The sequence below is a fragment of the Aedes albopictus genome, chromosome 2, assembly GCF_035046485.1.
Source record: "Aedes albopictus strain Foshan chromosome 2, AalbF5, whole genome shotgun sequence".
Lineage (NCBI taxonomy): Eukaryota > Metazoa > Arthropoda > Insecta > Diptera > Culicidae > Aedes > Aedes albopictus.
In genome coordinates, this window is record NC_085137.1 from 259628373 (window position 1) to 259656280 (window position 27908).

General features: G+C 36.0%; 1 protein-coding gene across 3 annotated transcripts in view; it reads left to right on the plus strand.

Moving 5' to 3' along the window:
• The first annotated feature begins 2394 nt into the window (after positions 1–2394).
• The window catches only part of LOC109414426 (uncharacterized), a 65046-nt gene continuing 39532 nt past the window's right edge, over positions 2395–27908 (plus strand). Inside the window, exons 1-2 of one of the 3 annotated variants that reach the window (XM_029872447.2) lie at positions 2395–2698; positions 2954–3301. The gene's annotated coding sequence lies outside the window, so the exon portion shown is untranslated. Of the gene's footprint in view, positions 2699–2953; positions 3302–21290; positions 22160–27908 lie in introns of those variants that run through there. The other 2 variants (XM_062851610.1, XM_062851611.1) reach the window with 2 other exon arrangements.

Here is a 27908-nt window from a genome sequence, read left to right on the forward strand (position 1 = left end):
GAAATTGGCAACTAATAAGTTGGCAACCATGTTCCAAAACTATTGCATTACGTCCATCGAAAATAGTTTCTCTCAAGTTCGTTAAAATATGTTGAGCTCAGAAGCAACTATGGGAAAGAAAGAGATGAACATTCTTTCAAACATTGTTTAGAAATATTTATGAATTGTTCTAAAAACGTTTCAGAAATGGTCAGAAAAATGATTAAAAATTCTTCCAGAAGCCATCTAGTTAATTTCGCTAGAAATACTAACATTGAATCCACCAGGAGTTCCAACTGATCAATAATATTCTGCGGGAGTTTCAAGAACTACGCTCAAAATGTATCTTTAAGTTCCTTCAGATATTTTCCAACATCTACACTGCCCCACTCGCAAAACAGTCACATATGAAGAGGAAACCCTGCAAAGATGGGACTGTTATGCGAGTAACGGCAGTACTAGCGATTGCGAATTTGTTAGGCAAACTTCAATAAATTTTGCAATATTTTACGCTGCAATAGGTTGAAAGATTTGAGAATTCAAAATCCTAACAATAAAAGCATGTCGACTCAGTTTTCCGAAATAGGTCAAACATAAAATAGGAGTTTGCTGTGGAAAAAGTACAAGTTAGTTTAAACATCAACGTCAAGGGTAATGAATATCTGATAAATAATATTTAAGGAGTGGGTAGGTAGTAGCGGCGCAGCCGAAATGTTTATTCGCTTTAAGGCATTTCTAACTGAAAATTTGTTTTAAAATGATAAACACAGATATTCCCTGATTGTCTTCAGAATTCTCTGAGAATTCCAGGATTTTTCCAGGTCGAGTAAAATTTCTTGATAATTCCAGGTTTTTCCAGATAGTAGACACTCTGTTATTGGTATCTGTGTTTTAGTAAATCAATAGGTTGACGAAATAATATTCCAGACGCATATGAAGTCTGGAGTCCGAGTCGGTCGGACAGGAGAAACCGCGCCGCCGACGATCGTCCTCTTTCGCATCGCAGCAACCGGGCGGCAAGCACGTGTCATCCAAAACAGGCTGGAGGCAATTTTTGCGGCAATCGGCCGAAACTGTAGTGCGGAAATTTACAGATCCTATTCAACATCATATACGATCGTGTGTTGGCTGGGTAGGTAAGGCCCCAGGTCCGGACGGAGTTCCGAACCTGGCCTTAAAAGTAGCTATTGCAGAGGCTCCCGAGATGTTCAAGTCTGCTATGCAGAAATGCCTGGACGAAGGAGTTTTCCCAGAAGCTTGGAAGAGACATAGCCTGGTACTATTGCCAAAGGCGGGGAAAACACCCGGAGACCCGTCGGCATATAGACCAATATGCTTCATTGACACGGCGGGGAAGGTGGTCGAAAAGATCATCCTCAATAGAATGTTGAGGTTCACCGAGGGCGAAAATGGTCTTTCGAGCAACCAGTACGGCTTCCGGAAGAGGAGGTCCATCGTAGACGCTATCTTGTGGGTAACAAAAACCGCCGAGAAAGCACTTGAGCCTAAGAGGAGGGGAATTCGCTTCTGTGTGGTAGTATGCAATGCAATCTCGTCGAAAACCGATAAATTAGTTGTTGTTTTTTATTTGCACAGATAGTTATGCCCGTAACAAACAAAGCATCACCATATTGCGACGTATTCACGCAAAACGGCTACGCTCAAAAAAGTGTTCGGCCTGCACATTTTTAGTAAAGAGTCATGCCGGCCTTTTTTTTTTTTTTTTAAATCGCTCGTACGCGCAGAGAGAGAGAGAGAGAGAGAGAGAGAGAGAGAGAGAGAGAGAGAGAGAGAGTTTTAACGAACGAAAATCATGAATATTTAAGGAATAAGGCAATCCATGAGACAAATGCGATCAGCTGATTTTCTTTGTTTACCATGTATTTTTGACATTCGACGATCGGGGTGACAGTTGAACACAAAGGAATTTGTTAAGCACCGAGAACACTCGACGAAAATTTGGTAAGCTGCACGTACACTGTGTTTACAATTTCAGCTGTCACCCCCATCGCGATATGTCGTCATGGATTGCCTTATTGAGATTTACCCTGGCGCACAATTGACTGACAGAAAATTAAATGTTGGAAACTAAAGTTATTCTTGCAAGGCGCAATATCACAACTGCAATTATGAATAGCACTCACACACTTGGACGTATTTAACACTATACCTGTTTTACTAAGCACATTCATCCAGCTTGCAAATGTGTAAGTTTTGTTTACATTTACCAACACTCGCTACCAGCCCAACAACCCACCCACCCACTTTCCGATGGCAAGCCACCCAACTGGTATGTTGTTTATTAGTAAACATTACTGGCTATTTCTCTCGCTCTCTTTTCGCTCTCATTTTAAGAGTGCTGGCTGTGTTACTCAACATGTATTGAGAAACCGTATGCATTCGATTTCGGTTCTGCCTTTTTCATCAGTCGTCATTCATGAGCAAGAGTTCGTTCTGAACGGATCACTAGTGTACTACGGGAGTAAACGTTCCGACTTAATTCATGATATCATTAAAAATAATAGTGTAATTATTATCAGTGAATCATGACACCGTACATATGTGTACTTTAAGTAGCTTCGATAGTGAAGAACTTGTTAGATAAGGTATTTCCTCGAGCTGAACAGAAGGCAAATAGTAGAACTTGCCCCCTCAAGTGAAAAGAGGAAGTACCTACTTCTCATTCCAGACGTCTGCCATCAGTGAATTTGCCTTCAAGGTGCGTTTCTGGTGTCGACCATCGAATAATATCGTAAAAGAGTATTGTGGATGTGTGAGTGCATAGTGGCTCTTGTGGTGGCGGCAGTGGTCGTCGCGCCTCGTCCTGAACTGGTGTGAAGAAGCTGTCTTCGAAGCCGCCTGCCTGGCACTGGCAGTATGCGAGACAGATGACTGTTAGATGAGTGAAAAAAATCAATCAAATAAATCTTCATTAATTATGGTGTTACGTTTCCCTTCTCTCTTGCTGGGCTAGTTTTATTATACCTATGTAGCAGGCTTTAGGAACAAACCAGCGTGACGAGAAAAAAGTCTCACATCACGTTCGCGTATAAATTCTTTTCAAGAAAAGTTACGGAACACACGACTTATGGAGCATCGCACAAAATATGTTACAACAGTGAACATACCATTTGATAATAAACCTGTGCTGATATAAGTGGAATGAGATTGAGGAATCGAAAACAAATTTCGATCGTTTTTGCTTACAAAGTAATCTTGTATAATAGACTGATTGTTTGCAGTGGTGTGGTGTGTGTTAATGTGATTTCAAGAATTACTGTGCATCACATCAAGAGCAACGAGAGAAACAACGTGACAGACGGTGAGTAGGTGCCACAATTCAAAAACAATAATATTTTTACCTTGACTATAGAATTCCTTTTCTTCTGCGTTGCATTTCAAGCGAAATCTGGAAATTTTCTCTCGCTACGACGCAAAATCAAACATGGTGGACAGCTATCGATTTTCCATTAAATTCCTCTTTTGCTAGGAAAAAAAAACGAAAAGAACATAAAATATTGTTCTTTAATGATATGCAATTTAAAACTTCCACCCCTTAGGTACCTACGTTCGTACAATTCCGCTCATCGGATGTCTCTTTTCTTCTTTTCAATGGTGCTGGCTCTATCCTTATACGTGTGCGTTTTACAGTGAAGTCAATGCTTTTAATTTTGGTCAAAATGTTCTTTGAAGTTGTGTTACATTTTGAAATAACATAGCATAGAACAGTTAACTTAGAATAAGGAGTATAATCAGTTCTAGTTGATGTGTAAACTCATTTTTGTCTATGATGTCCCATCACTCTAAAAATTTAAAAATATTTTCATTCATCTCTTAGCTGTCGCAAGGACGTGGCCAAGGTAGTTCTTATATGTGTATATGTGGGAGGGAGAAACTGACACAAAACATGTGTGTGTCATGGCAAGCCGAGATTCCGCTGTCATGAGATGTCAAAGCGAGCCCAAATTCAAAACAACGCGTTGCAACGGATTAAAGTGAAAAAAGAGCGTAACTGGAATTAATATTTTTTCGCAAGCAAATGCAAGCTCAATTCAGTTTTATTCACATAGAAACATAAGAGAAACACAACAATTTTAAATGCAGTTTTTGCGCTTCTTTCGAAGTGCTCGACAAAAATTAAAAATGAATTTTAGTGAAACATTCACATCAACTTCAGCCTTTATTCAAGGTTTGTCTGGAAAAGCGAAAGTTACACGCCAAACGAAAACCAACGATATGTATGAAAGCTGTCTTGATTGTTGTTGACAGACTGCAATTTTCTTGAAGATCGTTGAAGTTGAAGTTTTGTTTTGTATCTCGTGTGTAGTATCTAGAACACCCAGTACAAAACTAAGGAAAATGTGCTACAAAAAGGCTAACCTTAGCTAATGTTTACATTTTCATTTTGTCAATTATTGCTACAGCTTATTGTATTTTGACCAGATTTCAGACACGGAACTTCAGTATCGAGCCATTCTATTGAATGTCCCAAAAACGCCGTATGCGAGCAACAGAGAAGGAAGAGCCATTTTTCCATTTTATGACACTCATATTTTTCCTACTCCAAAAGTGGACGTCCATCGCAGACCCGGGCATCTGTGTCTGGGTCTGCGAGCTAGCTTTTAAACATTCAAAGGAAACAGCCAGCTGTAAACGGGAAGGCAAAAACGAGTGAAAATTTATGATTATTTGATCAGTGTTTTATTTTTTAATTTATGTAAATAATTTTTATTGCATGCTCAATGTCCTGCTCGCTCGCTCTCACTAGTAGTGTTTATAGAACGAGCACGACAAAGAGGAGAGAAACTTTTAAACCTGAACATTTGCCCAGTTCGGATCAAATCGTACCGTGTTGAGTACATTCCGGTCGGTTTCAGTCCAGAGATGCGGACTTGCGTGTGAGCGAGAGGATTATTAATTCGTTTATCAAACACTACCACAAGGATATTAGAGGCCTGTGGCGATAGTTAGTGATGGTCTCTGAGATTACAAGAAAAAAAATACGATGCTTAGCTATGTAGACAGTATAAAGATAGATGCTGCGTATTTTATACACAATTTTATGGTTCCTTTAAAATGATCATGAAATAGGAAACTAATACATAAAATTTCACGCAAAAGCTTTATAACGTTCTTTGTACAAATGCAACGAAAGGACGCAATCAGTGAATTACTAGATTGAAAGTAGTGAGCCGGATTTTTATATGGTGAGATGATCAAATCTCCATCTCTGCAATGAAATGCTGCAAACAGCGTGGGTTATATAATTTCTTGACGAATTTGATAATTTGAGCAAAAGTTTGGGTAACTGTGTTGTTGAAGTCACATGAAAAAATAATACAAAAACACAGTTACTCGAACTTTTGTTCAAACAACATCAAATTAGTCAAGAAATCGTAATACCCACGCTGTTTGCACTATTTCATTGCAGAAATGGAGAAGGATCATCTCACCAATCACCATACAAAAATCCAGCTCATTACTTTCAATCTAGTACTTCATTGATTGCGTCCTATTTCGGCCTGTTTCTGCCTGTTGATGTACGCATAATAAATAAATTAATAAACTGGGTTCTGAAATTAAGAAAAAAAAATCTTGTTTTTTTTTCAAATTATTGTTAATTTTGCACCACCAGCAAACAAATTTTCCCACCGATTTAAGCATACATTAGATTATTTAAACAATTTATTTTTTATTTTATCTGTATTAACGAGATTTTTAAACCGGTGCTAATTCATCTCGGGAGCCATGTTTCTTACTTCCCTTCCGAAGGAAGAACTCACATTCTGTCAGTTTTTCGGGAGGTGGATTCGATCCCAGGCCCTCGGCGTGATAGTCACGTGATCTAACCATCACACCGGGTCCGCTCCACATTATTGAAACAAATAATTTCAACGATCCAACATGCTGCGATAATTTAGCAAAGCGAGGCGCAATATAATTTCAATGATATTCATTCCACAACTAAACTAATCCCTAAAAGTGGTATAGAACTGTTCTAGAACTGTTTGACGTTTGGGGTAATTTGATAAGAATTGTGTATGCTGTTACATGTGTATCGTACATTTGCTACCCAAACTTGGAGTTTGAAAATAAGAGTAAGATATCTGATTGAAAAAATGGTATATGTTCGATTAAAACCAATGAAAACATTAGAATTAGTTTACACCAGGAATGGGCCTTCCATTTGACGTCTTAAATCAGCTGATTTTTCGGGGCTTTGACAATTCTTCTATGGAGATGACAGGGTCGTATTAGCAGCTGTTGTTCTACCTTTGTAAACAAAATGCATATAACATGCACCTGTCACATGAAAAGGCCTATTCGGTGTGTAAATTTTGAAGATTTATTTTATTTTAAAATTTTATACGAAAGAGCACCCTTTTCTAAGCCACTGTGTTTTTCTTCAGATTTTCAGAACTTTATTTTGATCCTATGTAAAATTACCTAATTTTAAAGGGATTGTTTTATCACCTTTCGACAACTGGGCATTAGGGCAAGTGCTTGACAGCTCCGCCCTGTACCAAATCCGACGAGGGATTAATCAACAAATCGCTCTCATACGAACTTCAAATTGATTTTTAAATATTTTCCAATATTTATTCAAATTATTTGATTCCCTCTAAAGAATCGTGCCATTAGCGATGACGGTTCTTTACTCTACACCGCATATGCTGTATGTATGTTACCATTTCCTTTCCTATGCTCATCAATGCATAAAGTAAAAGAACGTGCGCTGCATTACGCCTCGCACATTCAAAGTACTACATACACATATGGTGGTACGGTGAAGTAATCCCGAGAGAGATGAGAGAAGCTTACGGGAGAGCACGGTTGAGATACCTAATACTTTGTTAATGAACTTTGTATACGGCTTTCGAGAAGGAATGTCAATAAAAATAATAATCATCTTTTCTCCCTTTTCAACGTGTGTTCTTCTCTTTGTCAAGTCCATCCAAAGCACGTCTTCTCACGATATCGAATGTTGTGTGCCCGTCCATTATCGCCAAGTCAAAAACATCATTTTTATTGCAGCGAAAATAAGCAACGGAGCTGGACAACGATGGCGCATTCAGAATTTCAAAGTGGAACTCTCTTACAATTACAACACTGCCTGCTTTATAGTCGGTTGGAGGCATTTTGAAGCCTTATGCATATTAAACTACTTGCACACAGAAACCGTATGTATCATTGGACTAAAAATAGGAAACCCTCTTGAGCGTCATCAAGAGGATAAACTTTGACGATGCTTTTAAGCAAACAAGTGCTGAAAACCTCCCTCTTTGGGTGCTATATTACTATTGTACCTGCTAGTATGGCGACTCCCATATCCTAGGGGTTGCTAGGTATAAGCACAGTAAAGCAACCAAAAAGGAAGGGGTTAAACTAATGGCTTTTATCAGATTTCTGCTTTTGATTTGGCTTCAAGTTCTGACCCGTTATCATCGCGCTCCTATCACTTATATACTGTACCTAATATTTTAAAGATTATTCATACGAATACATTATTAGCTATCCGGAAGATATCGATAACATGCTTTGTTCCAATAAAAACAAAAAATACATGTAACGTTCTATGTACGCAGAGTAATTACACAGTTTATGAATCAACTGCAATTGAATAAAGTAGAGAATTTACTGACTAATGATGATAAAATAACACACGACCTTCTTCTTGATATGAGCCCTCATCCCTAATAAGGTAAGGACTGTTCAATTTATAAAACGGACAACTTGCTTGTGCGATATTTTTTTTTAATTTTTCAATAAAATCATTATCAGTTTTTTGCATAACTTTCTATAGCTAATCTCAAATGTAAGAAAAATATAAAACTTATGACACACATGTGATACAAGAATCACTGTACAATTGCGCTTGAAATGAGTGCCATAATGAAAATTCACTCAGTTCAAGTCAGTCTAGTTAGAATTTTCTTGACACTGCGTACCGTTGTACAGGAATCACACTCGTATCACATGTCTTTCCGGGGTATAACATTGAGCAAAATGTTCTTTGTTGTGTAACTGGAGCGGTTTTCGTAAAACATCAATAAAAGCCCATTTCTCAAAATTCGACATAACTTTCCAAATATTTAACATGCACATTTTTATGAAGTTTTTAATGTATTGGAATCTTATACTATTCTACTGAAGGTAAAGCTCATTAGTTGGTCAGTAATAATGCACCAAACAACCTCCAGCTTGATATAGCGAGTTGACTTGTTTTCATAGTAATTCTTAAAAACATATTTATTTAAGTCCTGTGTTACAATAGCACAATGGATTCGTCTAAAAATTTGTTCAGAATAGTAGAATATTGTTTTCTGAATGATACAGAAAAAAAATATTTTTAATTGCATTCATGACCACATTATTCCTACTTTCAACTGGATGCATAAACAAATTTGTTAATTTAATATTTTCATGCCCTGTTTCTTTACAATTAAATTTTATTCAAAAAATCGAGTCTTACTTGAGACTTTAATACCTCAACAACTAATTTTTCAATTGAGTTAAAATTTCGCCAGTATATTTATTACTCATGCTGCTGCAGCATGGCACATGCTTTTCTGATATTAAAAACGATATACCATATGGGTCATTCCATATGAAGTGACCGAGAAAATGTGAAAACTTGCAACCGACCATCACGGATTTGAACCAAATTTGGTTGAAACATTTGTTTAGATGGAAAAAGAAAAAATCCAAATTTTGGTGCCGATCGGATCACCCCTCGGCCCGTGGCAGCACCCCTCGTTTTGGCCGATATGAAAATTATCCTCTCTTTCTTTTATTTTTATCATTGAAACGATTGCACCTACACATTTTCAACCTTCGGCTTTTTTAAAGGAAATCGTTCAGGGAATCCAGAAAAAATATCATTTTTTTGGTACAGTGTTGCCAGATATCATATTTTTCAATTTTAAAACTAAAAATCGATTTTTCTCAAAATACGTATATTTTGATTTTAAAAATTTTGATTCCATCGTGTTTATCAGACGTTTTTCTATCGAAAAAGCTTAACTCCCCAAAGTAATTTGCGTCGTTCCTGAGATATAGTGTTTTTAAGAAAAAATATTCATTTTTTTCATATAAAGTATCATATAAAATCAGGTGCAGTTTATAAATTCCGTAAAAAAAACATTGTTCGATGCCATATAATCACGTTTTGTGCTGATTTGAACAATATCGAGTATAAAAAGGATTAAAAAAATGTTACAGTGTTGCCAGTTCATCAATTATGAGTCTATCGTAATGGACTAGCATAACTTGTTGAACTAAAAAAATGTATCTGAGATTGAGATCATCAATTTCAAACAAATTTCATATATTTTAACATTATCTGAACAGAAGTGCTGCCAAATATGTAATATTTATTGTAGAAATCTTAATTTTACTAGAACATTAGTATAAAATCTAATTAACAAGCCAAAAGTATTTTTTTATTTAGGTTTAGTACATTTGGCAACATCGACATAAAATATATTCAGGAAAACATTTGATGAGTGTATTTATAAGCAACAGTGTTGAAAATGTAATTTCGATATAACTACATTCAATGACCCACAGCTAATTTCAGAAGCTGAACCTGATAATATGGAATATGATAAAATATAAAGTATGATATCCTTTGGAATTAGATAATATTAGATACTACGCATCGTCGCGCAACTGGTAGCTCAGACTTCAGTATTTTTAGTTTATATTCGAAGGTCCAACTCCTTATAAAAATCCTTGTAAAAATATCTCTTGATTGATTTTTACGGCAGTATTGCCAAGTATGCTAGTATTTAGCGGAAACGCAAACAATAGGTGCGGGTATTGCGTTTACTCTTACTGGATTGCCGAATAATAGATCATGTCTTTTATTGACCCAGGCAGAGAAGTGAAGAACAGTGTTGGGTATTGTGTTGTCTATTGATGTGATTGCATATGGTATGAGTTTTTGTTTGTTCTTCGTGGCGAAGAATGAACAAAAATTTCTGAGTGAAATGGATTAGTGGCGTTTGCTCCCTAGAGCCTACTTTTCTTAGGCTTTTTTTGCATGGAAAAGAGATCGGTTGTACGCGAATGTTAATTCCGATAAATCAAATCGATTGTTCGATCAATTATAGATGACTCCCAGATCGACAATGTATAGTATCATATTAAGGATCGGTATATTCGCCTCACTCTATTCATATTCACTCCTTTTTGCTGAATCGAATCGAGAAAGATGCAGCAAACGGATTGTCGTGATCAAGCACGTAACCCCATCACCAGTGGAAAGCCATGCGCAATAGGCCTGTCCAGATTTCAAAAATATTCTCTGATTCTTAAGTCCACCCCCATATTTTGATTGGCATCCTAAAAGAAGTAACTGGTCAAAATTTCAGCCAAATCCATTAAAATTAAGAGGTGCATCAAATCAATTTTGTGTTTTTCGACTATTTTTGAACTTCAAAAAATCATAACTACACTAAAACTTGTCAAAACTTAATTCTTCCGGCAGAAATTGAAAGCTATACTTGTTTGCTACAACTTCTCCGAACAACGTATGCCAATAAAATTGAAGGAAAGATGTGTAATTGTCACATTTGTGATCATATAAACCTTAAAAAGTTGATTTTTTGATAGATTTTGTTCTGGAACACCCTAATATACGTAAAAGGTTTGATATTTTAAAACGGCATCATATTCTCCAATGTTTTTTGGTTATTTGCTTCTTTGACACCAATGCTGTAGGAGTTGAGCAAAAAATATTAAAATTCGGGAAAGCCATATGTGGCCTAAAAACTAGCTTTTTGGAGGCAACCACGCTGTGGCGCGAAATTGTACTGAACGTAGTAGCTTTGCTTCTTTGTAGTTTGCCTTGGCTACCTCCTACCACGGGTGATAACAAACAAGCGTGATGACAGGTGTTGGTTATCATATCAGTGCTGACGCGATGCCACTTTTTGCGCGCCAAAGCGTGATTGCACCAGAAATGCTAGTTTTTAGGCCACATTTGGCTTTCACGAATTTTGGTAATTATTGTTCAACTCCCACAGCATTGGTGTCAAAGAAGCAAATAACCAAAAAACATTGGAGAATATGATGCCGTTTTGAAAAATCCAACTTATTACGTATATTAGGGTGTTCCAGAACGAAATCTACCAAAAAATCAACTTTTTAAGGTTTTTCTGATCACAAATGTGACAATTACACATCTTTCCTTCAATTTTATTGGCACACGTTGTTCGGAGAAGTTGTAGCAAACAAGTATAGCTTTCAATTTCTGCCGGAAGAATTAAGTTTTGACAAGTTTTAGTGTAGTTATGATTTTTTGAAGTTCAAAAATAGTCGAAAAACACAAATTTGATTTGATGCACCTCTTAATTTCAATGGATTTGGCTGAAATTTTGACCAGTTACTTCTTTTAGGATGCCAATCAAAATATGGGGGTGGACTGGAGAATCAGAGAACATTTTTGAAAAGGTGGACAGGCCTAATGCGCAAGTTGCTTGACATGGATATTCGTTGCCGTTCGTCGCAGTTTTGATCGCAAGCGAATGAATGAATGGCGAATGGTGAAGAATGCTGGTGAGTGATCGAAGTGGCTGTTGTCGTCGCTGATAAGCAAACACACAAACTAAAACGACAACCGTTCGCTGCGATTAACCATGGAGTAGCAATTATGAATTGTGTTGCCATCTATGCTCATACTCATGCAGTGTTGCCAAATGTGCTCGTTATGTATAAAAACAGAAATCATTTATTTTTATTTGGTGTTATCTATTTACGAAAGCTTTTGTGTAAATTAGATGTTTACAATAAAAATGACATGTGTGGCAACACTTCCATCTACAACGTCGTTGAAATGAATAAAATGACAATTGAAATGCATTTCACAATAGATACATTTTATATTTTAACAATTTATCCTCATATTTTCCAATAAACCAATTTTTTTTATTGCTAACTATCAAACTAACAATAACTGTCAATCATCGGGTCATTTTGTCAGATAGGACCATAAACAAGAAAACACAGACAAACAGACGTAACATTGGAAAAAAATCCAACGACCACGGTTTTAACGATCTTTTTAAACCTTTATAGTTGTAGCTTTCACAACCAGAAGTGCGCACATCATTTTTCTATGCGTTAGACGTTTCACCTAGTGTGAACTAGGCGATGGATTTTCGCGAAAAATTTTCTAGGTGTTACGTCTGTTTGTCTGTGAAGAAAAGGTCAACAGCAGATGTGTATTGTTTTTATCCTGTTCACACATCTTGCAACAGACATGGTGCGCATTTTCAGAATAACCTGTACATTGTCAAACACTTGAAGGCTAGGTTTCATGGTATAGTAAAAAAGGTAAACTGGCAACACTGTCACAATTTTTTTAATCCTTTTTATAATCGATATTGTTCAAATCAGCACAAAGCGTGATTATATGACATCGAACAATGTTTTTTTTTACGGAATTCATAAACTGCACCTGATTTTATATGATACTTTATATGAAAAAAATGAATATTTTTTCTTAAAAACGCTATATCTCAGGAACGACGCAAATTACTTTGGGGAGTTAAGCTTTTTCGATAGAAAATCGTCTGATAAACACGATGGAATCAAAATTTTTAAAATCAAAATATACGTATTTTGAGAAAAATCGATTTTTAGTTTTAAAATTGAAAAATATGATATCTGGCAACACTGTACCAAAAAAATAATATTTTTTCTGGATTCCCTGAACGATTTCCTTTAAAAAAGCCGAAGGTTGAAAATGTGTAGGTGCAATCGTTTCAATGATAAAAATAAAAGAAAGAGAGGATAATTTTCATATCGGCCAAAACGAGGGGTGCTGCCACGGGCCGAGGGGTGATCCGATCGGCACCAAAATTTGGATTTTTTCTTTTTCCATCTAAACAAATGTTTCAGCCAAATTTGGTTAAAATCCGTGATGGTCGATTGCAAGCGGTCGGTCACTTGGCGTGGAATGACCCATATGTGAACAGTAATTTTATATATATATATAAAAATGCAGTGGCATACGTGGGACCGCGCATAACTTGCGAACGGAAGGTCCGATTTTGGTCGTCTTAGTTTTGATCTGTTAGTTTTCACCCAAGGAAGTTTTATGAGGCATAAAACATGGAAAATTGAGAGTTTTTGAAAATTTAACTTTCATACATTTTGACCGGGGACTTGGTCTTGGCTAGAAACTTGAAACGTCAAAAAACGCAGTAGGCAAGACATAGTTTGCCGGGTACAGCTAGTTTTATATATATATTTTCAATTTTCAGCAATCGAAAAATTCACCTCATTTAACATCTGGCCGATTTTCTATAAAGTAAAACTATTTTTATTCGATTCAAAAATGATTACTATAATGAAAGATGATGTACTGAACAACGAAGCAAGGGTGGTTGAATTTGAACTAGGTTTCTTCGTTGTATAGCCTTGCAAAGTTGTCCGTTTTATAAATTGAACAGTCCTTATTGTGATCTAAATGATGTTTTCGTCATTTCAAAGCAATTTGAACATGTTTGGGACAACAATTGGGGTTTTAAATTAGGAAAAATGTATTGATTTGTTTTTTTTTTAAATGTTATACCAAAGAGCACATTTTTCTGTACTATGATTTTTTTCAGATTTTTAGTACTCAATTCAATTTTAAAGAGATATTACAGCTGGCCAACTGCTTGACAACTCCGCCCAGTACAAAATGCAACGAGGGGGGATTCGACAAATCGCTCGCATACAAAGTTCAAACTGATTTTTAAGGTTTGCGGGCATCAAAATTCAAGAAAATTTGGATTTCGGCACAGTTTGGTATGCAGATTCCGAATATGGAATTATCTCAACACCGCCAAAGAAGTCAATTGGAAATGTTGTATAAACTGTCACGTCAGTTTGTCGATGGTACCAAACTCGATAGCATTTTTTTTTTCCTAAAATTAACTTTCTAAAGGTTTTAAGAAAGACTAAAACCTTTAGAAAGTTAATTTTAGATTGTATCTATCTTTATTACACTTTTTTTTATCACAGATAAACATACGTCACACTCTACTCGCTTTTCGACGATCACATTTTTAACGGTAGATTGTACCGCTTATGGCACTCACGTCGATTTGGTTCCTATTGGACATTTACTCACAACAACCACCTATTGATGGTTTATTGCACAGTTCACACCAAATTGGACTGCACAGTTTGAAAGTGTGATGGTTGAAAAGTGTGACGATAAGTGCAATCGGCCTGTCTGACAGCATTTTGACGTCGAGAAATGTCAAACATTAGCACGTGGTGAGTGATTCGCCTGACTCTTCTTCGGTTTTGTTTTGATTCTCATCCATCATCAACTCTCCGAATCGACCTTCTCTCTTTTTTTCTCACCGAGAGTCGTAGCCGGGCGGCCAGCTATGCAGGTTTGTGTGTTTCTTCTCATGGAAAAAGTTTGTGAAACGTGGAATTCTCGATATTGATGTCGGCAACCGTGCCCGAGCACAAAAATAGTGTGATAGGCGAAGTTCATCAAAAATCCATCTTGGAAAGCAACCAGCAATAATAAAACTTACAGGGCTGTTTCAGAAGTGTCAATTTAGAAAAAAACGCAAAATCCGCGCCAAGGTCACTAAATCTGCGCCAGTACAAAAAATGGTTTTGATATATCCATATCTTCTTCTTCTTCTTCTTCTTCTTTATGGCTCGACGTTCGCATTGGAAAATGGCCTGCCTCTCTTCAACTTAGTGTTTAAAGCACTTCCACAGTTATTAATTGAAGGGCTTTCTTTGCCTGCCATTGCATGAATTTGTATATTGTGAGGTAGGTACAATGATACACTATGCCCAGGTGTCGAGGAAATTTTCCCGACTGGAACGGAAATCGAGCCCGCCGTCTCTGGATTGACGATCCATAGCCTTAACCACTAGGCTAATTGGAGACTAGGCTAATTGGAGATAAACCCATATCTTTTTCGTGACGAACCAACACGATTGTGTTGTTGAGCGATAACAGTTTTGCGTATTTTTACATCTATTTAATCATTGTTTTATGTGGTGTGAACTGTTTCAATTATTCAGCTAATACTTATACATCGAAACAAGCTACTCATCAAAATCCAAGGGAAATTACATGAGAATCTACTTCAACAAGCCGTAAACAATTTCAATAGAAAATTTGTTAAGCGTTGTCCAAGAAATTACTTTCAAGCTACTTCTCACCTGAATTTATTGAATTACAAAAAAACTTCAAAATATCCCCTAAATGCAGTTCATCAGAGATAGCCAAAACTTCAAAATTTCTTCCTTTGATGAAGTTTTCAAGAAATTGCTCCAAACTTTCTGTCAGAAACTAAGGAACTAAGATTGAATTCGTTGATTTTACAGTTTTTTTTTTCATGCTGAAATCAGCCATCAAATTCAACAAGAACCTAATTTGACACTGTATTGGTGTGTCTGACCAATGTCTACGGTCCTTACAAATTTCGAAAATTGTGTATGTAGGGTAAGAAATCAAACTTTGAACTAGTCAAATTGTAATCTTAATTTGAACCATTTCAAAATTCATTAAAACGACGTACTTTTCAGGCAAATATTGTCCCGAAAAAGATGTTAAACAGCTTTCCGTAATATAACCTGATAACATGGACTTTAAAAGCATTGAAAAAAGCGTTTTTGTCATGGAAAACAGGCAATTGAAAAATCACTGTGATTTCACCCATTTCCCCCAAGAGAAAGCACATTTTCGGTGCACTCGTACAGCTCATGCATTGTTTCACACGCAATATGTGAACACGTCAAATGAAAGCTTATTTATCGTAGAATCGACCAACCGAATAATATTTCGCATTATTTTTCATAAAATTATCAAATTTAAGTGATTCTTACTTGGAGAATGTTATCTTAAGTTGAACCATTTGTAATCTAAATTTGAACTAGTAAACGGGGGTGAGCTTCTAGTGTTGGCCTGTAGATTGCGCTAGTGATTGCTTTGTTTACTCTTGGGGGATGAAAAAATCCAAATTTAGTTTCCAAATTCCTAAAGAATTTCGAACATTCTGAGTTGAGATTCCACTGCCTAATGAAAAATAGGTATGAGAATTAGCAGATTCATGTGATTTTTCATTGTTTAGCATGGAATTGGCTGTTTTGTGAGTTGCTTGAGCTGCTGCCGCCAGTAGTTCAAATTAAGATTAAAATTGGTTCAAATTATGATTACGATGGTTCAAATTAAAATTAAAATCATTGTTGATGAAAAATCGAATATTTCAATGAAATTCGGTGCAAATAAAAACTTTTTACCATTTACAAGAAAGCTTATACCCGTGGCTTTCATGTACATACGATTTTGCCGTAGTAAATTATTTCCATGTGGGAGCAAAAATCACTTAAAATTTGCACTGCTTCAGAAAACCGCAATTTGGTTCAAATTTTGATTACCCACCCTACGAGATTGTCTGAGTCTGAGTCTGAGATTGCCAAATTTGAGTCTACGTAATTTATGGACAGTTTCGTCTCGTTTTTTCTCACGTCTGCCATACGACTCCCGTCAGGCGGCAGCACGGCAACGCCGTCAAGGCCTATAGTATACAATCGTGTGTAGACTAGGTGGTTTTGTTCATAAATTTAATTGTTATATCTTTCACGAACAATTTATCTTTTGCGACAATGTAAATGCCACCTCACTTCATCTTCTTTTCCTGTTAACTTTAAGACCATACTCAACGGTAAGCATAATTTAACGTCAAAACTTCCTACACGACTCACTTTCTAAGATTTGATGTTTTATTTATCACTAGCTGTCCCGGCAAACGTCGTACTGCCTGCCTACTGTGTTTTTTTTCTAACGTGTAGCTCTGTATAAAAATGCCCCATGAAAGGGAATTTCAAACTTTCTCGTTTACGGTGCGTTTCCGGTAGATTTTCCTAATTATTTTTGCGTACGAACACGTCGGAGCTCTGCATGAATGAAACACTGAAAGAATGGTGTAGATCCGTTGGCCCGTTCCCGAGCCTTTTCGTGACATACAAACACCATTCCATTTTTATTTATATAGATTCTAAAAGTGAAGTTTTTGATAAGCAATAAAAATCGAAAGCCAACATGAAAATAGATCCCATGCTTTTGAGGCGTTGATGATGATACGGTTATGAATTGGATATTTATGAAAATAATTCAAATTGTAGTTATACTATGTTCAAAGAGGCAAAAAATATTACTAGTTACACACTTCTTTGGTAATCAGAAAATTCCTAGACAGCTTGTCAAAATTCAAGTTGGCGTTCCTAAATCATATTGTGCGACTATTTTTTTTCTAATTATATGCTCTAAAACCAAGCGATATGGGTATATTTAGTATGGGAAATACGACTGGAGCTGAAAATGATGACCAGAACACCAAAGATGGTATCAATACAATGTGGATCTTCTTGGTAGTTGGAGAAGATATCGGGAGTCAAAAAATGGTGACCAGAAAATAAAAAAATAAAAACCACTAGTTTATCATAGTGTTGATTTGAGGAATGTTCGCCGAAAATGGATGGATCGCCTCAACTCGGCACAACCACAAAAACTGACATATTGCTTCGCAAGAAGAAAAGTCGTAAGCCCTTTCTTGAGATGAAGCAAATTCAGGCAAATACAGTCAAAATGTTTTAAAATTCTCAAAGATAAGAACAAGCAATAAATTTGAAACCTTAACGCGAAATCTACATTACACGTTCTACTATTTTACATATTATACATAAGTAAAGATTAAGTTTTCACCATAAAACAAACTAGTTTAGCATATTAAACAAATGATTCAATTATTCTATTCACAACCCATTGGGCTCATGAATCGGACTCGCCTGATCCAAGCGTATTTCTGCCAATGTTCACATAAATAGGGGCATCTGGGGTAATATGCACTGTCGAGGCAAAACGCACCCCCTTGATTTTTCAGGAATTATCGGTTTCGGAGCTTTGAAACCTTGCCAGTCTAATAGAACGTCCTTATAAATGAGCACCTGGAAAATTTTACTTATCTGCGTTACGTAATTAGTGAGAAAAATGAATTAAATCAAAACGCAGGTTTCTGATGTAATTTTTCCGATCGTTTGTCGAACGATTTGATGGTGAAAACCGACCAAATATCTTAAGCTGTTGTATTTATTCAGTTAATTGAGGGTAATACTAAGCGTAGAAATAATAACATAAACAGTAATGTACATAAATTATATATTTTAAACAATTTTATTTTTTACTCTTGATCGGGGCAATATGCACTCCATGTGTTGGGGCAAAACGCACCTATAGAAAACAAGCTGTAATCATATCTATGAGCACTGTGTAAGTAATTGCAAATGAAATTGAGCTATTATTCGTCTTAAAACCTTAGAAAACATGCATTTTATCTATAAACTCGACAGTGCATCTTGCCCCAATGTTGTGGTGCGTCTTGCCCCTTTATTTGAGTGCATCCTGCCCCATTGTTGTAGTGCATTTTACCCCGAGCATGGGTGCATACTGCCCCGCATAAACATACGAAGCCGTAATGTTGGTCTTCACAAAAAACGTTATTTTCAAAAGCTATACTATATTAAAGCCAAAGTTTTGTTCGAGATCGCTTAGAGTGCAAGTATTTGCAATGAATGCATGCATTAAAACAATAAATTATTGTCCTTTTATATGCATTTGGACGCATCTTCCTTAACTGGTGCGTATTACCCCAGAATCCCCTATACGAATTTTGTTTAAAGCTTCATCTTGCGAAAGTGCTTGAACATCAAATACAGCATGCACATTTATCAACAGCTCGACGCAGTAATAGCCCGATGCCGATGCCAATGCCGTTCGAACGTACCAAAGGATGGTGTCGGGTGAAACTGGATCCCAGCAGAGTAAGCAATATTTGTTTGCGTATATCCAGACTTTTGTGAACGAACGATCCGTGTTTTGGTTACACTGCGCAAACTCGGCAATTTTCTAGTAGGTGGCAATATTTGACAGATATTAATTGCTCAAAAGGGAACCCCTAATGGGGACTAAATTGAATTGTAGCGCAGAAATTGAATAATTCTGTGCGTGCTGTTGGGAGTGAAAAATGGGAAAGATTTTAAAACTTTTATTAAATAATCTTGCATATCGGAGAAGTGAAGCATTATATAAAACAAGTAAGATAAATAAGATTGATAAATAATTTTGACACGCTGTTGAAATATCCTTTCAGCGTAATTATGTATTATGCATTCGTTGCATATCCAACTACCTATGCATCATTCATTATAGTAGCATATTGAACATCTCTTTTAAAACGGTCGATACTGAACTGAGCCATTAATTTCCACGAGAGTTGAAATTAATGAATTCAATTAAAATTAACGATTTCCTACGGACAGCCAACACACACACATACATATTGATATCCATTGAATGCCTACAAGTGATGACGATGCTATACTGATAGTTGAACGTCATATAAAAAAGGTAAACCAAGCACCTGCGTTTGCTTGACTTTAGTCTAGCGGCTCTAGTAGTCAATGTAAGTTTTCTGCTCATCGCTAAGTACAGTGGTATTTCGATTTTGTTACAGTTGCTTATTGGTTTCGTATGGCGTTTACTCTGAATTTTTTTTACTGATAGGGATGTTTGGAACATAATTGACAAAATCATTTTCAGCGATAAAAGTACCGCTATTTTTGGAAAACAATATGTATTTTGAAATACGGTTTCAGAACTTCTTCACACTTAAAAAATATGTATACTATGCATCAGGACTTAAAATTGTGGAATCCGTAGATTAAGGATTACATTTTCGAGGTTATGTTATGTGAGCAAAACTTTAACCTGAACATAAAAGTAGAATACATCAAAATTACCAGATTAAACTAGCCAAACTCCCAACTTTAGATTTGATTTTCAGAAACTAGGGTTGAAATTTTGTTTACATTTTTTGTGTTGAACTATGTAATTTGTATTACTTATAGTAGCTTGACAAATACGCCAAAAGTTGGTCCATTACATACCATGAAAAAAATAGCCGAACACAATTAAAAAATATTTCTAGAAGTTAAGAATGAATTTTGTTGGCAAATTCAAAAAATATCTTACCAAGAATAATCTTGAAAGAAACCTGCCCATGGGATCCGTTTGTATATTCACTAAAAATCTTGGAATGAAAATAGTCTAGTTTACACATACACAGTCATTCATTGAAAGAATCCTGGAAAATGATAGAATCGACTAATTTCATCATTTTTGCAGTAGATCGGAGATGCATTACAAGTATTAAAGCTGTCAGGCCTACTATGCAGCGTTTTTAATTCAACAATGAAGACAATGAGTGGGAACATCTCGTATCAACTGATCAGTGCTAAGAATGTTAATGTCACCCCTTGGTCATTACTGGGATGGAACACAGGTGTTTTGCTGTATGTCCTGGCCCTAGTGCCTGATAAAAATATATTTTAGTTTTACGATTGTGAAACTTGATACTGATTAAAGTAATCAAATCGGAAAGATCTCACCGGTTATACGATTGACGTCCAGAAGGTGATGCAGTTATTCAGCGGTCATGACTTCTGGATTTTCTCCCAGATGAGTTACTATTATTTCTCTGTAATCTGGTATCCACGCTAGGGTTCAGATCACGTGTTTTCATGTAGCATCGACTTCATCAAGAAAGGGAAACGAATCACTAGCGCTAAATACCAGGACATGCGAACGAAATAACTGAAGAACTGAAATTTTCATAATTGCAGCATATTACTAATTTCCATTCCAATATTTTATTTTAATCAAAATGCGACTTCAAGTTAGTCTGTCAGTTATTTCGTTTGCATGTAGGGTAAGTGTTCCAGTTATGGTTATAGTACCAATCATTCGCCATAGTTGATTTTCACCCTTTAACGGTGTAATCCAACAAGAAAAAAAATTGTGAACAACAGATCACGTTCACAAAAGATGGTTGCACTCATTTCAACTCCACATTTTGCTCAAATTATGGAAGAAATAAATCATTTTCCTTAAAATTTTGGCTTCCTTGCACCCTTTTTCGCCATAGTGTACCAGTTATGGCTAATCCCATAAGGAACACATGCAAATAGTGCGAAAAGGAACCGAAGTTAAAAAATGTAACCATGATTGGTACAGGGTTCCTATAATTGGCACACGCTGTAATAAATACTAAAAGTCGTTTTGGCTCCGTTTCTATATTTTTCCTGTAAAGTGTGGAAACTTAGCTATCTTTTAATATATTGATGGCATTCGTTGGTCTTCTCGTTATTTTTGTACAAATAGTTTTCCTTAGTAGTGCCATAATTGGTACATCCACCCTACTGGTAGTTAGCGCTAGAAAAAAAATAGAAGTTTGATACAATTTATAGAATATTACCAAATCTGGATACCCAGAACAAAAACAATTGTCAAAATTTATTGTCATTTTGTCATAGTGTTTCAGTTAATTTGGAATTTGCCGTAAATGTTCAAATATATACGCGTAACGGTCTGTCCAAATTAACTGAAATACTCTCAGTGACCTCAAAAACATCGTTGAAAACATTAGCTCACACCTGTACTGTGTTCAACGTATCAGACGAAGGATTACGGGCCTTGCTCTCCACAGTTTGCTGCACATTACCTAACCACACGGCATCACGGCTGGTTGATGGCACCACTGACATAAAATACGTATGGTACTCCTAAAAACACCACACATACGAAGTCTTGGTCCAGGAAAAGCTTTTTTGAAATGTTTTTCTTCCATTTCTACTTCCATCCAACCAAGGATGTTATATTGTGTTGGATCGTTGCCGAGCGGTATAGAATGGTTCCAAATTGGAAATTTAATGCGAGCCGAGAGGTATAAAGAGAAGAATAAATTTACCAACACATAGGGAGGTGAAATTGGATTCAGAAACGGCTTTTGTGATCCATCGACAAGGTTCTTATGCCTTATAAAAGGGAAAAACGGGAGAGAAGAACTCTCACTGCAGCAATGTCTGCGTGAGTGAGAAATCTTTATTACCACATTGTGAGCATAAAAAGTGCATGTGCTCTGGGCTGGGGTAACAGATAGGGTAGCAACGAGACACTGGTTGGGCGGCCCAGGCTCATAAAACATGTGTTTAATGCGATGGCTTAAAACCGAGGAAGCACATGCAACATGAGCCAAGTGGGGTTCACAGCAGCAGAACGCGCCTGGTCAGACCTGCGATATAGCACAGGAAGGTACGTACAAACAAGGCCCATTTGTTATTACAGTGACCCCACAATTTATGAATCGGCAAAAATGACCACAGTTTATGGATCACTCCATTTGATCAACATGGTGATTCATAAATAGTGTACAAAAATTAAGGTGATTCATCGGTGTGGGGTCACTGTAGTTCAGGCAGATTCGACACGTTTTCGCTATAGTCTAGTCTACAGAAATATTGTGTGGCTGTTTCGTGCTGCATGGGGCGTGAATTCCATCGAAAATTGTGTATGTACGTTCTTTTCTCACGTAACTTTTAGCAGACAGTTTGCGTTATTACTGTTAACGTATAGTAAAATTCAGTTCAATTTTATCACAACATAAAAGATTGATAATTATCTAATGTAGGGTATATGTGCCATCAGTAATCTCACGCTCCCATATTTATCCTATTCGAAAACAAGCGAAACCGGCACCGATTGATTTCGTTCTTTTTGTTTTCATGCATGCTCAATTCGAACAAAAAATACAAAAATATGAAACAAAACAAACGACGCTTTAATCCTTTGTTTTTCGTATGATGAAAATGAGAGCCATGTGCTTAATAAGGGAACCAATACCCCATATTTTAAGTGACCAGACGACTGCAAAGCCTGTATCGATTTAATTTTTAATCGACATTTCGAAGCAATAATGACACTTAGGGGCTGTCCATAAACCACGTGGTCATTTTTTTGGGACTTTTCAACCCCCCCCCCCCCCCCCCGCGTGGTCATTCGTCCATACAAAATTTTTTATTTGTCCATACAAAATGATCATTCTACATTTGATGCACAGGCAAAATTTCAAAAAAATCGATGCACTATTAACAATTTTATAGTCGAAACATGTATTGGGACTGAACGTGATTTTAGCCCCTTGAACAGCAATTAATCAGCACCCTTTTTATTGTTTCGATTGTACTATTAAAGGACTATACCAATAATCATCAAATTTTGCAGGCATAATAAACACATAATCAACTACCTTCTGTGAAAATTTAATGAAAATTGGTAGATAAATTCAAAAGTTATAATTAGGCTACATCGCACACGAAAAGCACAAAAAAAGTTCACTAACACTCACCCCTATAAACACCAGTAGCTTTCAAACCAATTGATCAAAGTTGATGAAATTTTGCAAGAAAGTGTCTCTATAAGTATCATAACTGCTAACGAATTTTCAAAATTATCATAACAGAACTTTGAAATGTAGCGCGAATTAACCATCTGTTATGCGAATGAAAATTGGCCATGATTGTACAAAATGCTTAAAACCACGTCTGTTTGTTTTTCATCCACAGTTAAAAGTAATGCATCGATTTTTTTTTTAATTTGGCACAAATAATAAACATATACCAAAGAGTTCTCAGTCAATTATTTGGCCAATTTTACCGATTCATTGCAGAGCTGCAGCCGTGCTTCTGTGTCCCAATTATTGCGGATACAGGCTTTATATGCTGAAGCAAAGGAGGCAGATTGATACCGATATTGCTACTAACCTACTGAAAATCCCGAGCATTGTTTTGTATAAAAACATGGGCCCGGAAATCCGGGTTTTCCGGCACCCACGGTGATCAAACCGGTCCAACCAAATATTATCACGATAGATAATGAGTTTGTGGGTTGAATGAGAAAAAAATAAAACCCGTGGAAAAGTGATACTTTCCTGAATGTTTGTTTGCCCAAGATTATCAAATGGCAAGTTTCTTGTTTCAACGGAGATATCAATATTCAACCGATTTTGATAAAAAAAATCTGGTATTAGCTAAGCATAATATACTATACGGATTTTTTGAGGCGAAAACATTTTGAGAGTTAATGATTATTGTTGAATATGTATATATATTTAATATTTTTTTTTCATTGAACATGTTATTTTCCGTGTAATTTTAAGGAAAATCATTTTAGAGTGTATTCGTTTCCTTTAACCCTTTGGAGACGAAATTTTAACCTTTCTGGGTGCAACCTCGCTGGTTTAGAACACGTTTGTGATGGCCGATTTTCACGGCTGGGCACATATGACCCATCCGTCCCCAAAGGGTTCAACTATTTTATTATGATAGCATGATTTGGGAAAAAATATGGTATTTGTAGCGATTCAATACAAAATAATCAGTGACTTCTGAAAGGCGACTAAAAGATCAATTTTTCAATGATTTTTGAAAAAAATGTACAAAAAAGACTCCAAAAAACATTTTGAAATATACAGAATAGTCCTAGGTATCAGCCAAATACATAAAAAATTTGATTATCCACGAAACAAAAATTACAATGCTCAAACTATACGCCGTCTAAAGGCAAAACGTACTGTACAAAAGCAGTTGTTTTATTGATGAGAATTCTTATTTGATTAGCGCATCATTCGGCAACTCTAGTAAATAAATAAATAAATAAACTCTTCCAGATTTGGATTAGAGTACAATAAAAGAAGGGTAAAAGTAATTTCACAAAACAGAGGTGAATAGCTGAGAAGTATTTGATTTGCAGCTATACATCCCGCTTACAGTTTGTTTTGATAATAATGTTCAAAGCCTGTATCCGCAATAATCGGGACACAGAAGTACGGCTGTAAAATTGGCCAAAAAATTGACTGAGAACTCTCCGGTGTATGTTTATTTTTTTGTGCCAAATTTCATTAAAATCGATACATTACTTTTAACTGTGGATGAAAAACAAACAGACGTAGTTTAAAGAAGCATTTTGTACAATCATGACCAATTTTCATTCGCATAGAAGATGGTTCTTTTACGCTACAGTTTAAAGTTCTGTGATGATAATTATGAAATTTTGTTAGCAGTTATGATACTTATAGAGACATTTTCTTGCAAAATTTCATCAACTTTTTTAAATTGGTTTGAAAGCTACTGGTGTTGATAGGGGTGAGTGTTAGTGAACATTTTTCGTGTTTTTCATGTGCGAGTTTGCCTATTCATAACTTTTGAATTTCTTTGTCAATTTTCATGAAATTTTCACAGAAGGTAGTTTATTATGTGTACATTATGTCTGCAAAATTTGATGATTATTGGTATAGTACTTTTAGTAGTACAATCGAAACAATAAAGGGTGCTGACTACCTGCTGTCTGAGGGGCTAAAATCACGTTCAGTCCCAATACATGTTTCGACTATAAAATTGTTGATAGTGCATCAATTTTTTTGAAATTTTGCCTGTGCAACGGATTTAGATTGAGAGGTTTGTGTTCAAAATTTCATCCATTTCCTTTGCCAAATTCAAAAGTTACAGCGCTGTCAAACAAAACTAGGGGCTGTACAAAATTCAATGGCGCACATTCTACTCTTTCATTGCTACAACAAAAAGTACTGTACCGATTCACATGAAATTTTGTAGGTGAAATGAACACATCTTAAGATGTTATTAGGCCAAATTTGAGCAACTTTAATGTTTCTATTGCAGAGTTACAGCTGTGTTGTATTTCTGTGTCCCGATTATTGCGGACACAGTATTTACATCCGAAAAGCCATGTCGATAAAGCATAATGATAGCTTCAAATAACAACTGGTTTGTGAATTTGGTAGATTATAGCTGGATATTAAAGGGTTAATATGAATATGAAATTTAAGCCTTTTCCATTCATAAATGGCAGAGCAGCAAAGTTATTCCCACACTTTCTATGACGCCCTAAATGTGGAATCAAGAAAAAACGAAACTTTTAAAATTCATAAAGATCTGACCAAAATGTCGCTGAAAATCTTTAGCATCTAGCCTAAACCTAGCTTTCTAACACCAATTTCCTCTAGTGTTTAATGTTTAATCAATATATGTAACCTAACACAATGTGGCAATAACAAACCAGTTTGAACCATGAATCAACAGTTGCACGGTAACATCATTCCCATATTCATTCAATTTGTTTTGTATTTTCTTGCCGACAAGCAGTCGTTCACTCTCACTCTGTGTGGTGCAATCGGTTCATATTCTACGAAGAATCTCTTTCTCTTCCGGCAAATTTGGCACTCCTCAAGTCGTTTTCTCGCTCCCATTTTTTATTCTTTGTGTTTATGTTTATTATTTATTTTTTCCGTGTGCCCCATTCTGAGCCTTCCTGTCGAGGTAAAAAAAAAACGAAGACCAGAGAAAATCGAGTCCTGCCTGTGACGACGATAATAACACACTAGCCCGACCAACTTGAGAATCAGACCTCTCTGCCTAGTCCATACCACATGCAACGAGCTAAAGAAAACTTTCAAGTCAGCGTTCCAGACTCTTGAAATCCACTCTGCTGCTGAAATATCAACAATAAATTTTCTCGGAACATCTGTCGTTGCTCCAGTCTGGTTGGTTGGTTGGTTGGTTGATAGACTTGCTTCGTTGTTGTTGGAACGAATGACGATGACGATGTTGATGTAATTATCGATAATAGTTGAGACGATGCAACTAATTGGATTTTTGAATAACCCTTAAATGCCAGTTGTTGAGAAAAATTTCAAAGAACTAAAATCTTTCTATCTTTTGTACATACTGCATATTTATTACCTTTTTGAAAATCTATTTTCACACCAAATACAATACCATAGTAGGTACTTTTCTGGCGCTCAGCATAGGGGAGACTGAGGAGACTTGATCCCTGGGGAGACTTGTTCCCCCCATATTTGCTCGGAATCAAAAACATTTTTCTTCTAGCATAATTTTTCCAAAACTACTCCTGGACAAACGACTATGTTTTGGCTACAAGTGATTTCGATTGTACATTGCATTATTTTTTAACAGCTGATGGTTTGTTTTCAGTCCTTCAGAAATCTTTTAGGCGATTCCGAAAAATCTCAATAACTTTGAGAAAATTGAACCAAATCGTGTCAAAATTTCACCGCACATAGTTTAAATAAATTACTTTCAAACTTATTTATCCAAATGAGGTTGTTGTTAACATATTTTAATTAATTCAGCTTAGTATACACAACAGTGACATGGGGAGACTTGATCCCTCGAGGATTATACACACATTATACATGTGAAAAATAAAATTCTATTCGGAAGCCTCTACTTACTTGGAATTCAAGTCTATTCAACGATAAAATGTGTCAGGTAATTATAACTTCAGTACAAACCAAGAAAAGGGGGATCAAGTCTCCCCATTTTGAAAATACGGCATATCCTTAAAAATTTAAAGAAATCTTACAATTTCAAACATTCCATATTCATCGAAAATACAAGAAAACTCGAAAAGAAAATGAATAGAAAGATTCTGGAATTATTTTCCCTTTAAATAAACCATGTGATCAAAGGGGGATCAAGTGTCACCCATTTTTGAAAAATACATCACAAGACATGCCTCCATAAAAACACAGTTTTGAAAACTTTAACAATAATTGAAAGGCCTTCTGTTGTGTATTAACTTGCAATACATGTTTACCTGCCATTTTGTACGGAAATCGGATCTAGTTTTGTGTTTTTTCTTAAAGTTTCAGGTAAATTAAGAAAAAGGGATCAAGTCTCCCCAGTCTCCCCTAGTGTTTTTTTTTTCGTATAAAGGTGGTATCTTCCTTTGTTTTATGAATTTAAACTGCGATCAAGCAAAACAATAATACTTCTCTTCCATAGGCTGTTAAAAAGCTTCGTTGAGGATAATTCTTTTCTGTAGTAAAAAACGTATGTTTGTCATATTTTATAATTTAAAGTAAGCATTGTCTGATTAGTATTCTAATCGTTTTTGTAACTTTGCTCCTCCAAAAAAAAAAAAACAAAATAACAATTATCTGTCTTTACCGACAGTAGCAAACCTT